This window comes from Oryctolagus cuniculus, chromosome 1 (genome assembly GCF_051225735.1).
Source record: "Oryctolagus cuniculus isolate XC-2025 breed Fujian yellow rabbit chromosome 1, ASM5122573v1, whole genome shotgun sequence".
Classification (NCBI taxonomy): Eukaryota; Metazoa; Chordata; class Mammalia; order Lagomorpha; family Leporidae; genus Oryctolagus; species Oryctolagus cuniculus.
In genome coordinates, this window is record NC_142867.1 from 172408555 (window position 1) to 172423677 (window position 15123).

General features: G+C 36.0%; 1 protein-coding gene and 1 pseudogene across 2 annotated transcripts in view; both read right to left on the reverse strand.

Moving 5' to 3' along the window:
- Positions 1-15123, reverse strand: part of PTPRD (protein tyrosine phosphatase receptor type D) — a 1783257-nt gene that overhangs the window by 1224576 nt on the left and 543558 nt on the right. The gene's annotated exons all lie outside the window — the stretch shown is intronic.
- LOC127485367 (U2 spliceosomal RNA) lies at positions 14894-15006 on the reverse strand (annotated as a pseudogene).

Genomic DNA, 15123 nt, shown 5'->3' on the forward strand with positions numbered 1-15123 from the left:
GGAGCAACCGGGACAGAATCCGGCACCCCAACCAGGACTAGAACCCGGGGTGCAGGTGCCGCAGGTGGAGGATTAGCCAAGTTAGCCACGGTGCTGGCCAACATTGTTTCTTTTCTCACATCCTTGCCATAGCTTCCTGAGTCAGAAGGCAATGAAATCCCCAAATGTAACGGAATTTATAGCCTATTATTAGGACTTTAATAAAAATAAAAATTAGCCAATTATTTTAACATTTAAAAGTAAATGAGAAAAGGATTCTGGGATGATAGTGAAATAGAAAACATGCAGGAATTTTTCTTTCCACTTAGACAACTACCATGACAATTAAAATGACTGTCTCCAGAAGCGAAAAAGAATGAATGAAATGAACAGAGCAGGGCCAGCTTTGTGGTACACTGATTTAAGCACCACCTAAGACACCAGCATCCCTTTTAGAGCACTGGTTTGAGTCCTGGCTATTCCATTTCCAAACCAGCTCCCTGCTAATTTGCCTGTGAAAGCATCAGATTAGAATCCAAGAACTGTAGTCTTAGCCACCCATGTGGGAAACTCAAATGAAGTTCCAGGTTCCTGGCTTTGGCTTGGTCTAGCCCTGGCTTTTGCAATCATCTGCAGAGTGAACTAGTGGAGGTTGATTATTCAAAATCTCTGTCTCTGTGTCTCTTTTTCTGCTGTTATTCTGCATTTCTTTTTTTTTAAGATTTATTATTTATTTGAGAGGCAGAGTTATAGATGGGGGAGGGAGACACAAGAAAGGTCTTCCATCCTCTGGTTCATTCCGCAAATGGCCAAAACAGCTGGAGCTGGGCTGACCTGAAGGCAGAAGCTTCTTCCAGGTCTCCAACATGAGTAAAGGTGCCCAAGCACTTGGGCCATCTTCTACTGCCTTCCCAGGCCATTAGCAGAGAGCTGGATTGGAAGAGGATTGACCAGGACACAAATCAGTGCCCATATGGGATGCCAGTGCTGCAGGCAGAAACTTAACTCACTATGCCACAGCACTGGCCTCTACACTGACTTTCAAATAGGTACAATACATCTTTTTAAGTGATAAAAACTTGGGACACTAGAGAAATGACTGATGAGTGCATTGTACAGTCCACAAAGGAAATGGTGGGGGGGGGAGGTAGACAGAATATTTGAAGAAATAATGACTGCAAACTCTTTAAATTTCATGAAAGACTTAAATATAAACATCAGTAATATCAGTGAACTTCAAGTAGAGTAAGTTCAGAAATCCACGCCCAGACATACTACAATCAAAATTGTGAAAGACAAAGAGAATCTCAAATCAGCAAAACAGAAATGATTCATCACATAGAAAAGATCTTTAATAAGATTATCCATAAGTTTCTCACCAAAAAATTTAGAGGATAAAGGCAGTGGGTTGATATATTTAGAGTACTGGCAAAAAATAATGGATCATATATCTGGCAAAACTATTCTTCAAAAATGAGTGAGAAATTATGACATTTCCAGATAAACAAATATGTTGGGGGAGTTTGTTACCACCAGTCTTTGCCTGCAAGAAATGCTCAGGGAAGTTTTGGAGTTTGAAATAGAAAACAAACAAGCAAACAACAAACAACAATAGCAGAAACTAGAAGTCATATGAAGAAATAAATATCTCAATAAATAAAAATATATGAGACATTATAAAAGATAGTTTTAACAATAGTTTGTAACTGCATTTGTTTTATGCATGGTTTCAAAAAAACCACAGCATTAAAAAGGTGTTTTAGACTCCGGTAATGTAACTCTGGTTTGCAATTTGATATTTTATTTCTATAAGTTTAAGAGGCTACTACAGTTCAAAGAATCATTAATTTATGTTTCAGGACACAACATAAACAGGACTTCAAAAGGTTTGTAGAAAAATAGAATTTAAAGAAAAAAGTAAAAATTTTATTTCTCAATAGGTGCTCCACTAGGTTCAAAAGTTTTTGTGGCAAAAGATACCAGAGATTTAGTCCATCTCTAAATAACTGAGTGTCCTGGAAATTAATCCTGTCAATATATTCTTTTACATATTGTTAACTGTCTAAAAATAGAAGTTGTTTAAGAATTTTTTGATTAAGATATGTTAGAGAAGCCAAATGTATACTGTAAAATCTGATGATTCTTCATCTAAATTCTCAAAAAACCACCATTATTTGATGAGAGGAATGAACAGGAACATTGTCATGGTGAAGAACCCTCTGATAAAATTTCCATATGGTTTTCATTCTTATTTATTTATTTTTGGCTAAAGATTTAACTTTCTCCAAACACTCTCATAATAAACAAATGTCATTATTCCTTGGACATGCAGAAAGTTATCCAGAAATGTGTCTTGAGTGCCTGCAAGAAACTGGCCATGATGATGTTTGCTCCTGTTTGGTCCACTTTCGCTGTGACAGGAGCACTTTCACTTCTTAGCAACCACTGCTTCAATTGTGCTTTGTCTTCAGTATCATACTGGTAAAGTCATGTTTCATTTCTTACTACAGTTCTACAAAGAAATACTTTAGAATCTTGACCCTCACTTGTTTAAAATTTCCATTAAAGGCTCTGCCCTTGTCTGCAGCAGATCTGAGTATAAGGGTTTTGGTACTCATTAAGAAAGTTTGTTTAATTTTACTTTTTGAGTCAGAACTGCATAACTTGAATCCACTTGAGTATGGTGCTTGCTACTGTTCCTGCTGTTGATCATTGGTTCCCTTCAATAAGGCATAAACATTATTTTTTTTCCTTGCAAATTTATGTGGATGGTTTACAGGTTTCATCTTTAGCATTGAGTCATCTCTTCTTTTATTTTTTCACAGATTAATTTATTTGAAAGGCAGAGTTACAGGGAGAGAGAGAGAAGAACAAACAGAGTGAGAGATCTTCTATCTGCTGGCTCACCCCCAGATGGCTGCAATGATTGGGGCTGGGCCAGGCAGAAGCCAGAAGCTTCATTCAGGTGTCCCACCTGGGTAGCAGGGGCCCAGGCACTTGGGCCATCCTCCGCTGCTTTTCCAGGTACAATAGAAGGAGAGCAGCCAGGGCTCAAACTGTCACCTTTGTGGGATGCTGGTGCTACAGGCAGTGGCTTTAACCTGCTGTGCCATGGTGCAGGCCCTGAGTTATCTCTTCTTAAAATGAGTTATCCATTTGCAAACTAATGAGTCTATGAGGCAATTGTCCTCATGAGGATTACATAAATCAGTGATTTCACCATTCTTCCACCCAAGCTTCACCATAAATTTGGCAGTTGTTTTTGCTTCAGTTTTAGTTGCATTTATGTTTCTCAGATGGCAACTCTTCTTTAGGTTATGCCTTATCTTCTTAGTGACTTGAACTAGATTATGTTCATACAAGTTAATATCTGTGGCTAGTCTTTTTTCATAACATGCACTTTTCATATTGCAGCATCAACATTTCAAAGAGATGGGGGCAAATTTCTTAATGGAACAATATATTTGTATGTTATTACAGTTAAGCTAGTATAAATTTAAAGTATCCTATTTTAACTTTTACATGTTAAATGCAATCCCCATGAGAACCACAAGAAAATAGAAATAACATGGAAAAGAAAATGAGAAAGGAATTTAAACATTTCACTAAAATATTCCAGCTATATACCAAAGTTATATAGGAAATAAAAGGGAGAGAAGTTCATAAAGAAAACAATTGCAAAACTATGGATGTAGTCCATACTTAACAGTCATTACAAACAAAGAGATTAAACTTTCCAATCAGAATATAAAGATAGGTAGTTAACAAAATCATGTGATTCAGCTACATAATGTCTATAAGAGATTTTACTTCCAAAGACACAAATAGATTGAAAGGATAAGGATGGAAAAAATGTTCTATGCAAATAATGACCAAAACAGAGTATTGGTGGCTATAGTGTCAGAACAAGAAGATTTTTGTTAGATAAAAATTTAAAAAGAGGTGAAGAAGGACATTAGGTATTTTTTTATTTCAGAATAGTTTTTAATTTACTACATCCTTCTTTGATGATCACGTCTTTCCATTTGAGTCTCACACACAGAGGTCCTTCATATAGGACACTTTTTTGCTACAGTGTCTTGGCTTTCCATGCTTGAAATGACCTTGTGGGCTTTTCAGCCAGAACAGAATCCTTAAGGACTGATTCTGAGGTCAGAGTGCTACTTTAAGTGATTGTCTTTCTATGGGTCAGCTATGTGGACTGTTTCCCGTGCTGGAGCATACATGCCTTTTTAATTCTATCTATCTATTATTATTAGCAAATACTAAATCCTGTTTGTATGATTGCTTTAACACTTAATCCTATCTATATGATCACTGATCACTTTGATGCTTAATTCTATACCTATGATCACTTTAACACTTAATTAGGTATTAGTAGGTTGTTCAATACAGCAAGCAAGTGTTACAATTATTTATGAGCCTAGTAATATACCATCAAAATATATGAAGCAAAAACTGTAAGAAGAGGAAAAAATGACAGTTCTATTGTAAAAGAGATTTCAGTATTCTACTCTCAGTAATTGATAGACTAACTAGACAGAAAATAATTAAGGAAATAAAATACTTAATACAATTCACCAAGTTTGATCACCAAGTTGATCAAACAGACATATACACAAAACACTCAACCCAATAGCAACAGATATACATTTTCTCAATTTGAGAGAATAGACCTTTTATCAGGCTTGCAACTAAGTAACAATAGATTTAAGAAAATTAGTAACATAAAATATCTTCTAAAATCACAAAAAATAAAGATCAATATCACAAGTAAAATTGGATATTTGACAAATTTATAAAAATTAAACAATATAATCTTAAGCAGCAAATGGGTTAAAGGAGAAATCAAAGGGGGAAATTAAAAAAAAAAAAACTTAGAGATGAATTAAAAACATACCAAAACTTACAGAATTTGGCAAAAGGCCATTCTGATATAGAAATATATCACTATAAATGAATTAAAAAAGGAGGGTCTAAAATCAACAGCTTAACTTTAAAAATAATAGTAGAGACATTAGGACTTAATCTATAGGAATAAAGAGGATCATAAGAGAATATTGTTGGGTCCAGTTCTATAGTGTGGCATGTGAAGCCATGGCCAGTGGTGCCAGCATCCCATATGTGCACATGTCCAGGTCCCAGCTGCTCTACTTCCAAACCCTGCTGCTGTACCTGGGATGGCAGCAGAGGATGGCCCAAGGGCTTGTGCCCCTTAGCCATGTGGAGGACCTGGGAGGGGCTACTGGCTTCTGGCTTCTTTCTGGCCCAGCTTTGGTTTTTGTGGTCTTTTGGTGAGTGGACCAGAAGATGGAGAATTTCTCTCTCTCTGTCTCTGTCTCTGTTTCTCTATCTCTTTCGCTTTCTGTGTGTGTGTGTGTAAGTCTGCCTTTCAAATAAATGAGCATACCATTCTTTTTTAAGGAGTACTATGAATAGCTATATTTTAGCAATTTGGATAGCTTATATGGAATGGACAAATTCTTAGAAACATAAAAAACTAGAGACCAATATCTCGTACTAACACTTGTGCAAAAATACTAAACAAAGAGTCACAAAATAAATTTAGCAGTATATTAATAGTATTATACACCATGAAGATGTGAATTTTTTCTTAGAATGTAAAGATGGTCAAATATAAATTGATCAATATAGCATGCCATACTAACAGAATGAAAAGAAAACATGATCAAAATTGACAAATTTAAACTCCCTTCCCAATAAAGATGTCAACAACTATGTATATAAGGACACCACCTCCATATAATAAAAGTGATAAGGAAAAAAATTATAGCAGACACTATACTTATTGTTGAAAGACTGGAAAATTTCTCTCCAAAATCAGGGAAAAGTCAAGTATGCCAGATATGATCACTCATAATTAGCAGAGTATTGAGTTTTAGCAAGAACAATAAGGCAAGAAAAAGGCAACCCAATTCAATAGGAAGGAAATAAAAACCCTTAAAAGTAATAAGTGAATGCTACAAAGTGGCAGGACATGAAGACAACACAGAAAAATCATTTGCACTTCCATGTAGTAATAGTAAACAACTGGAAAAGAAATGACAAAAATAATTCCATTTAGAATAGCATAAATTAACATATTTATGAATTAACTAATGAGATGAAAGTCTTACACAATAAGGACTCTGAAATTCTGTTGAGGGAAATTAAAGAATATATAAATGGAAAAGCATTTGATGTTCAAATATGGAAGGTTTAATACAGTTAATGTGCTAATATTATTTGAAGTAAACTACCTTCTCAAAGCAATCTATTTCAAAAATCCTAATGATGTCTTCATTCAAGTTACAAAGATCTATTTAAAATACATATGAGGTCACAGTCTTGAATAGGCAAATCCATCTTGAAAAGGAATGGCAAATATTCACACTTGACTATTTCAAAATTCACTACAGAGCTATAGTAAAAAACAAAAGAAAACAAAAAACCTCACAGACAGAATGTCAGACCAATGGAGTATAATAGAGAGACCAAAAATAAACATTAACATATTTGGTGAAATGGTTCTTGACAAGGGTACCAAGACCATTCAACTGAAAAAGGACAGTCTTTCCAATAAATGTTGTTGTGAAAACTGTATACCCACAGGCAAGACAATTAGGTTGGACTGTTAATTAAATTCACATACAAAAGAAAAATGGACCTACATGTTAAATCTAAAACTATTTAAGTCTTAGAGGAGAATAAATAAGAGCAGAGTCGTGGCACATTAGGTGAAGCCACTGCTTGCAAAGCTGGCATTTCACATCAGAGCAAAATTTTTGACATATGATATAACATGAATGAATCTTAAATATATTATCCTACTTAAAATATGCCAGTACCGAAAACACAAATATTATAAGATTCCACTTATATGAGGGAATTAGAGTGGTCAAAATAATAGAAAGTAGAAATGTCATTACCAGGAAAGAAGGGTATTGAGAGTAATTGTTTAATGCATAAAAATTTTCAATTTTACAAGATAAAAGGAGTTGTGAAGAGGATTGTTAGTGATGGCTATACAGCATTCTGAATTGTTTAAGACCAACAGACTATAAAATAAAAAATGGCTAACATGATAAGCTTTGTTATATACATTTTACTGCAATAAAATAATTGTATAAAAGTAAATGAGGGGACCGGCGCTGTGGCGTAGCAGATAAAGCTGCCGCCTGCAGTGCCGGCATCCCATATGTGCGCTGGTTCAAGCCCTGGTTGCTCCACTTGCAATCCAGCTCTCTGCTATGGCCTAGGAAAGCAGTAGAAGATGGCCCAAGTCCTTGGGCCCCTGTACCCGCATGGTAAGACCTGGAGGAAGCTCCTGGGTCCTGGCTTCAGATTGGCACGGTTCCGGCCATTATAACCAATTGGGGAGTGAACCAGTGGATGGAAGACCTCCCTCTCTCTCTGCCTCTACCTCTCTGTGCAACTCCTTCAAATAAATGAATAAAGCTTCAAAAAAAAGAAGTGAATAACATTAGAAATTGATTTAACTATCAGATCATGAGGCTTTGATCTCTCAAATTACTCTTTTATTCTATATTTTAGCTAATGGAAGAGTAGGTGTGCCATTAGTAAGCTGTTTAGTTACTGTTTTTATTTTTTTTTTAATCTTTTTTTTTGACAGGCAGAGTGGACAGTGAGAAAGAGAGACAGAGAGAGAAAGGTCTTCCTTTTCTGTTGGTTCACGCCCCAATGGTCGCTGCAGCCAGAGCGTCGCGGCCAGCACACCGCACTGATCTGAAGCCAGGAGCCAGGTGCTTCTCCTGGTCTCCCATGCGGGTGCAAGGCCCAAGGACTTGGGCCATCCTCCACTGCACTCCCGGGACACAGCAGAGAGCTGGACTGGAAGAGGAGCAACTGGGACAGAATTCGGCGCCCCGACCAGGACTAGAACCCTGTGTGCCGGCGCTGCACCGCACTGATCTGAAGCCAGGAGCCAGGTGCTTCTCCTGGTCTCCCATGCGGGTGCAAGGCCCAAGGACTTGGGCCATCCTCCACTGCACTCCCGGGACACAGCAGAGAGCTGGACTGGAAGAGGAGCAACTGGGACAGAATTCGGCGCCCCGACCAGGACTAGAACCCTGTGTGCCGGCGCTGCAGGCAGAGGATTAGCCTATTGAGCCACGGCGCCGGCCAGTTACTGTTGTTTTCAATGACTTTGAGAGAACAGCTCATTATCACCCCCTCCCCAACATGCATGATATTGACATGTATCGCTCAACTAAATTAAATTTGTAATCTTAATTACTTCATAATTAAAATAAAGGCATCCTTGAACAAATAGTTCTAGTTTGACATACTTGGATGAGAATATTTATCCGTGTGTCAACTCAATAGACAATGGATAGGAGTCATTTCAATGGGAATGTTATGTCATTTGTGAAGATGTAATTACTATTTTTATACACCCAATGCCAAGAACTATAGTGTAGTACAAATCACATAGCCAGCTCTCAATAAATGAATGTTTTACATGTAATATCGTGGTGGCAATAACGTTTGACCATAGTGAAGCATCATGATGGAGTTAGGGCACTGTCACAGTCACTGTGCTACCTAGTGACCTACTGACTCTTTGTCAGACATCACCTCAGGTCTCAGTTTCCTCATGCATAAACTGACGAGGCCAACTGTGATGATTCACAGGTGCTTTCCAGCACGACAGTCTAAATTTCTATTAAAAAATACATATTTTGCTTACCTGAGACAACAATTCCTAGCTTTCCTCATTTAAAGGAAGCTCTAAGGGTTTTCACTAGGGAGCCAGGAAACAGTTATTTAGCAAGAGAAGTTCTGTCTTCATGTTGCTGCATTACACGAGTGTCTAACTTTGTTTAATGTTATTTTACTGATATTGGTGTACAATTTTAAATTAAACAATAAAAGTGGCCTGAGTGGTGTTCCTCAAGAGGAGAAATTATTTTATTGCTTATAATCCCTCCTATATTATTCAATCTTGTAAGCCAAGTATGAATGTTGACATAAATGATGTACTGCACAAGTACAGGTTTCACGGATAGAGCTGTGACTTTTAAAGATCCAGAAAGATAAAAAGTAATTCTGTGCAGTAATTTAAATCTAGGTTATAAACTTGGACTCCACCTGGGGTTTTGTTTAGATTTGATAAATTATCATAGCTCAGCGAACTTTCTCTAGAGCCTTTCATTCTCACTTCATTGACGTTTCAGTAAATAGTATTTAAGAAGTGGATATGAAATTCTCCTTGTTTGGCCTTTAGTGGCAGGCAGATCTACTGGGGGCAAAAAAGAAAACTTTTAAACATACAGTATAAGGAAAACAGTATCTGGAGGGTGAAGAATTTTACATAAATATCTATTGAGATAAATTTAAATATTCCATTAGAGATGTCATTGTGCCAATTATTTGAGCAATAAGATGCTATACAAATAGAATAATGAACATGGGCACACTAAAATGTAATGAGTAATTACAAGATTGGAAATTTTCTTTGTGGTAAATACCAAACTATTAGACAATTAAAACCTATGTGTGTGCTTGATTTGAAAGTGTCCTCTTAGCAGGTTCCATGGTGTAATGGTGAGCACTCTGGACTTTAAAGGTATCCTTTTCTAAAAATCCCAGGGCCAGTGCTATGGGATCTGGTTAAAGCCCTGGCCTACAGAGCTGGCATCTCATACGGGTGCCAGTTCAAGTCCTGGCTGCTTCACTTCCGAGCCAACTCTCTGCTAATGCACCTGGGAAAGCAGAGGAAGGTGGTCTAAGTCTTTGGGACCCTGTACCCATGTGGGAGACCCAGATGAAGCTCCTGGCTCCTGGCTTTGGATCAGCTCATTTCTGGGAGTCCCAGCCATTTGGGGAGTGAGTCAGCACATGGAAGACACCCCCTCTCTGTCTGGCTCTACCTCTCTCTGTAACTCTTTCAATAAAAAAACTTTAAAAAAATCTCAATATATATTAAACAAAATAGCCAGTTTCATAAGTGATTTTTCTTTTAATAGCTTAGGCTAGTATTCTTTAATGTTTCTCCTTCTCTATGAATTATTTCTCTGCCAGTTCAAAAGAGTAGATATTAAAGACATCATTTATGAATTTGAGAAATAGCTCTAAATCTTTTCTAAAGGCAACCTGGTAAACCAACAGTGAACAGAGGCTAGAAGAAAAATCCCATTGTTTTTCTTCAGTGACAATCATGACACTCATACACTGAAGTGATTCCCATAATCTTCATCATGCTGGCAAAAATAGTGATGTTATTAAGACATATGTGCTATCCTTTTCTTAATGTATGAAGAAATAAGTTATGAAAATTGAATAACCTGCTCAAATTGGGTACATTATTATGAGCAGCAATGAGAGATCATGAATTTTAACTTCTATATGGTATAGTGTGCTTTTTACTATACCAATCTGTAATTTTTATATATTCTATTAGAGATTTTAAAATATGTGTTAATGATATTTCATCAAATGGAAGAGTTTTGTTATAATCTTGTCTTAAAAATATCACATATTTGGGAGTTATTTCATTGATTACAAGATAACTCAAAGGGCTTTAAAATCTAAAATTAAGATTTTGCATTTTGCAGTAAAATTGGTTAATTTAAAATGGTACTCTTTAAAGTATCATTTATCATTGAATGAGCAGAGGGTGTGAGCAAACTCTATATACAACAGATACTCAGCAAAACAGCCTGACCCTTTTCACATTACAGGAACTTCTGCATTCAAGAGTGTTGAATGAATACATTTTTCAAAACATTAACAATGACACTGTTAATATATTCCAGTATATAGAATTTTTCCAACCAAAAGTAATGCATGATTTGCTTCTTTCATTTGATACTAACTCATAAGTTAAAGTAATAAATTATAGTTTGTAAACACTATTGCCATATAATAACTGTTGACTGCTAATAAACTGCAGAGAAATCTGGTCTGTATCAAGCATAAGTGATATTACTGCAATAAACATTTAGAGGAGAACTGTACATTACTAACAATTCTTGGGCTGTCCTTTGAATATTAATTTTTATGTGCACAGCATTTATTGTTTAGGAAAATTCTCAAAAATACTTTTTGAATGAGACTGTAAAAAGTTCATTTTCCAGTTGTTTTTCCAGTACTGAGTTTTTAAAAAAATACTTTTCATTCAAGCATTATTTTATAAAAAAGAAATAAAACATTAAACATAATCATCTAAAATGAAAGTGGAATCTCTTTGCAGAGTCATAACAGAGAAAGTGATACCAGGCTTGCCCTACTGATATAAACAACAATAAAAGCGCACAAGATATATGAAACAAATATTTCAGACACTGGACAATATGCAGTCAAAGACAATTTTCAAAGAACAATATAAAGAACTCTGTGTTTCTTTGGCTATCTTTCTGGTAAAAAAATTTCTGACAATAGTGCTGGGAGGTAGAGTCCAAGAACCCACTGGTGTCACTGAACTGAGGTTACAGATATTGGAGTTTGGAGCTGCTAAGTTGGCTGTAGTCACTTGGAGGTGGGCTGGTTTGGTGGTGGTACTGGATCAGAGGGAGCTCTTCAGATGGCACCACTGAAGTCTGTGTGAGAGTTCACCATAGGGCTTTGGGCTACATATGAACAAACAGACCTACACTATAGGAAATGCAAGAATAATTTCATGAAGTACAGTGTAAACTATTCCAGGTGAAGGTTTGGATCAATAATTAGAAGAAAAGAAGACTGAAGATAGGAAATATGTGGCTAAATATGAAAGACTATTTTTCTCTAAGTTTCTTTAAATGACTATTTATTATTTAAAGTAAATATAATGATTCTGTTTTGGGTGTTTATAAGAGATGTAGAATTAAAACATTAGACCACAACACAAGGAATATTAAGTAGACTTATTTCTATTTTGTCTTCCTGATAGTTGTAACTGCTCAATATTAATTTTAGGTGCATTGATAACTTAACATTATATGTACACTATAATCCCTGATGTAGACAATAAAAAAACACAAAGTTTTATTGCTAAAAAATTTAGGGATTTTTTTATGAACACAACCTAGGCAGATTATAAATAAATGAAATATTGCTACAATGAAAATTTTACAAGAGATTGAAGAAATAGAAGACATAAAAGAAAAAATGGAAAAAAAAATCTATGTTTATGGACTGGAAGGATCAGTACCATCAAAGTATCCATACTCCCCAAAGCAATTTACGGATTCAACGCAATTCCAATCAATATACCAGCAACATTCTTCTCAGATATAGAAAAATCAATACTAAAATTCATATAGAAACAAAAGAGACCTTGAATAGATAAAGCAATCTTAAATAACAAAAAGAAAGCCAGAGGCATCACAATACCAAATTTCAAGACATAGTACAAAGCAGTTATAATCAAAGCAGAGTGGTACTGGCACAAAAATAAACAAGTAGATCAATGTAATAGAATAGAAGCTCCAGAAATTAAAGATTCATGTAGCTACAACCAACTAATGTTTGACAAATGAGCTAAAAATCAATCCATAAAGAAAAGACAGTCTCTTCATTAAATGGTGCTGGTAAAGTTGGATCTCTACATGCACATGTATGAAACAAGACCCCAAAGTTGCACCTTATACAAAAATCAACTCACAATGCATCAAGTATATAAATGTATGACCTGATACCATCTAACCATGAAGGAAAGCACTGGGGAAACTCTTCATGACATTGGCATAGGCAAAGAATTCTTGGAAGACCCCAGAAGCATTGGCAATAAAAGCAAAATTAAACAGATGGGATTACATTGAGTTAAGTAGCTTCTCCACTGCAAGGGAAACACTCAACAAAGTGAAGAAGCTACCAACAGAGTGGGAGAAAGTATTTGTAGACTTGAAACTAATAAAGTATTAATAGCCAGGGTCTATAAAGAGATCAAGTAACTCAGTAACAACAACAAAATAACCCAGTTAAGAAATAGGCAAGGGACATGAATAGTCATTTTTCAAAGGATGAAATACAATGACCAACAGACACATGAAAAAATGCTCAGAATCACTAGCCATCAGAAAAATGTAATAAAAACCAAAATGACGTTTCATCTCACCCAAGTTAGAGTGGCTGACCTAAAGAAATCAACAAATAATAAATACCTGCAAGGATGTGGGGAAAAAGTATCCTGATCAACTGTTGGTGGGACTATAAACTAGTACAGACATTATGGAAGACAGTAGATTCCCCATAAATCTGAAAATAGAGTCACCAAATGACCAAATTTCCACTCCTGAGAATTTACTGAAATGAAATGAAATCAGAAATTGAAAGACTTATTTTAATCTCCATGTTTATTGCAACTCAATTCACAATAGCTAAGATTTGGAATCAACCCAGATGTCCATCAACTGATGACTGGATAAATAAAATGTGGTGTAAATATATACTAGGGAATACTACTCAGAATAAAAAGAATGAAATCCAGTCTTTTGTAACAAAATGAATGCAACTAGAAACTGTTAAACTTGTTGAATTAAGCAAGTCTCAAAAAGACAAATATCATGTTTTCTCTGATATGGGATACTAAAGAATGAAATGGACATTTTTTGATTTGGTTACTGTTTTCAGCCCTTTTATACTCCTTTGGAACTGTGTTCTTTCCATATTTACTTGTTAAAAATGATGGTTAGTGCTAGCCTATGTTTATGGAGTGAATTTAAATTCATTTTTGCGAAAATTAAAGAAAACAAAAAGGAATTAGAAAAGGCATTGAGGAAGGGAGAGATGGGGAAGGAAGCATGGTTATCATCTTAGACTTGTACCCATGAAATACATGAAATCTGTTCTTTATATTAACAAAATTTTTTTAAAAAATCACACAATAAGAAACATGAAGAAAAGTTGTTAGAATGCTTTGAAGCAATAGTTTGGAGGGCTTGGTAGGGCATGTTGTTTGATTATAAAACTTCATCAGTGATGTATGATCAACCTAAAAAAAGCTACACATACTTAATGTATACAAATTAAGAGTTTGGAGATGAGTATATACTAGCGAAACCATCACCACAATCAGTGCCACTTACATATACATCACCTCAAAAGTTTCCTCCTGCTCTCTTCTTATTATTATTCACATTGTTACAGGAACATTTAAGATATGCCCGCACCACATTTTTTATAGAATACAATATTGTTAACTACAGATTAATCTGGGACAAATGTTAATTTGTGCCCTGTGATGAGTACCTTCTTTCATCTTCCCCCTACTCCAAACCCCTGGAAAACACCATTCTCCTTTCCTATGTTCTGTTTCAGTATTTTAGGTTTTTCAATGAGATGGTACTATGTAATACCTGCCCTCATATGCCCAGCTTATTTCACTTAGAATGTCATCATGTGGCCGGTGCCGCGGCTCATTAGGCTAATCCTCTGCCTGCAGCGCCGGCACTCTGGGTTCTAGTCCCAGTTGCTCCTCTTCCAGTCTAGCGCTGCTGTGGCCCAGGAAGGCAGTGGAGGATGGCCCAAGTCCTTGGGCCCTGCGCCCACATGGGAGACCAGGAAGAAGCACCTGGCTCCTGGCTTTGAATTGGTGCAGTGCGCCGGCGGTAGCAGTCATTTGTGGGGTGAACCAATGGAAGGAAGACCTTTCTCTCTGCCACTCTCTTTCTCACTAACTCTGCCTAATAATAATAAAAAAGAATGTCATCATGTGCAGGATTTCTTTATTTTATATGACTAACTAATATCCCATTTCACGTACACGTATACTACTGCTGGGAATAAAGAATGATACAACTGCATTATTCAATAACACTTTCCTACAAAGCTTCAATTTCACCAAGTATGGCTCAGTTATTCAACCACTAGGTCTTTAACCAAGACAAATAAAAACATATGTTCACAAAATGAATTATGTGAGACTGTTTAAAACAGTTTTATTCATAATTTCCCCAAACTATAAGCAATCTAAGTTTCCATCAGCAAGAAGATGTTAAATAGCTCATAGTGTGCAAGTAACATTTATTAAACTGATAAGAACAGACACCACACTTGATCTTAGCCAAAAGGCCGAGAAACAATTATAAGAAATATTTACAAAAAGGAATCAAACTGGTGATGTGTAGCATCAAGAATGCATCCTAAAAACATGCTGACATGCTGAAGGATAGATGTGACATGCAAAAATACAGAGTACAA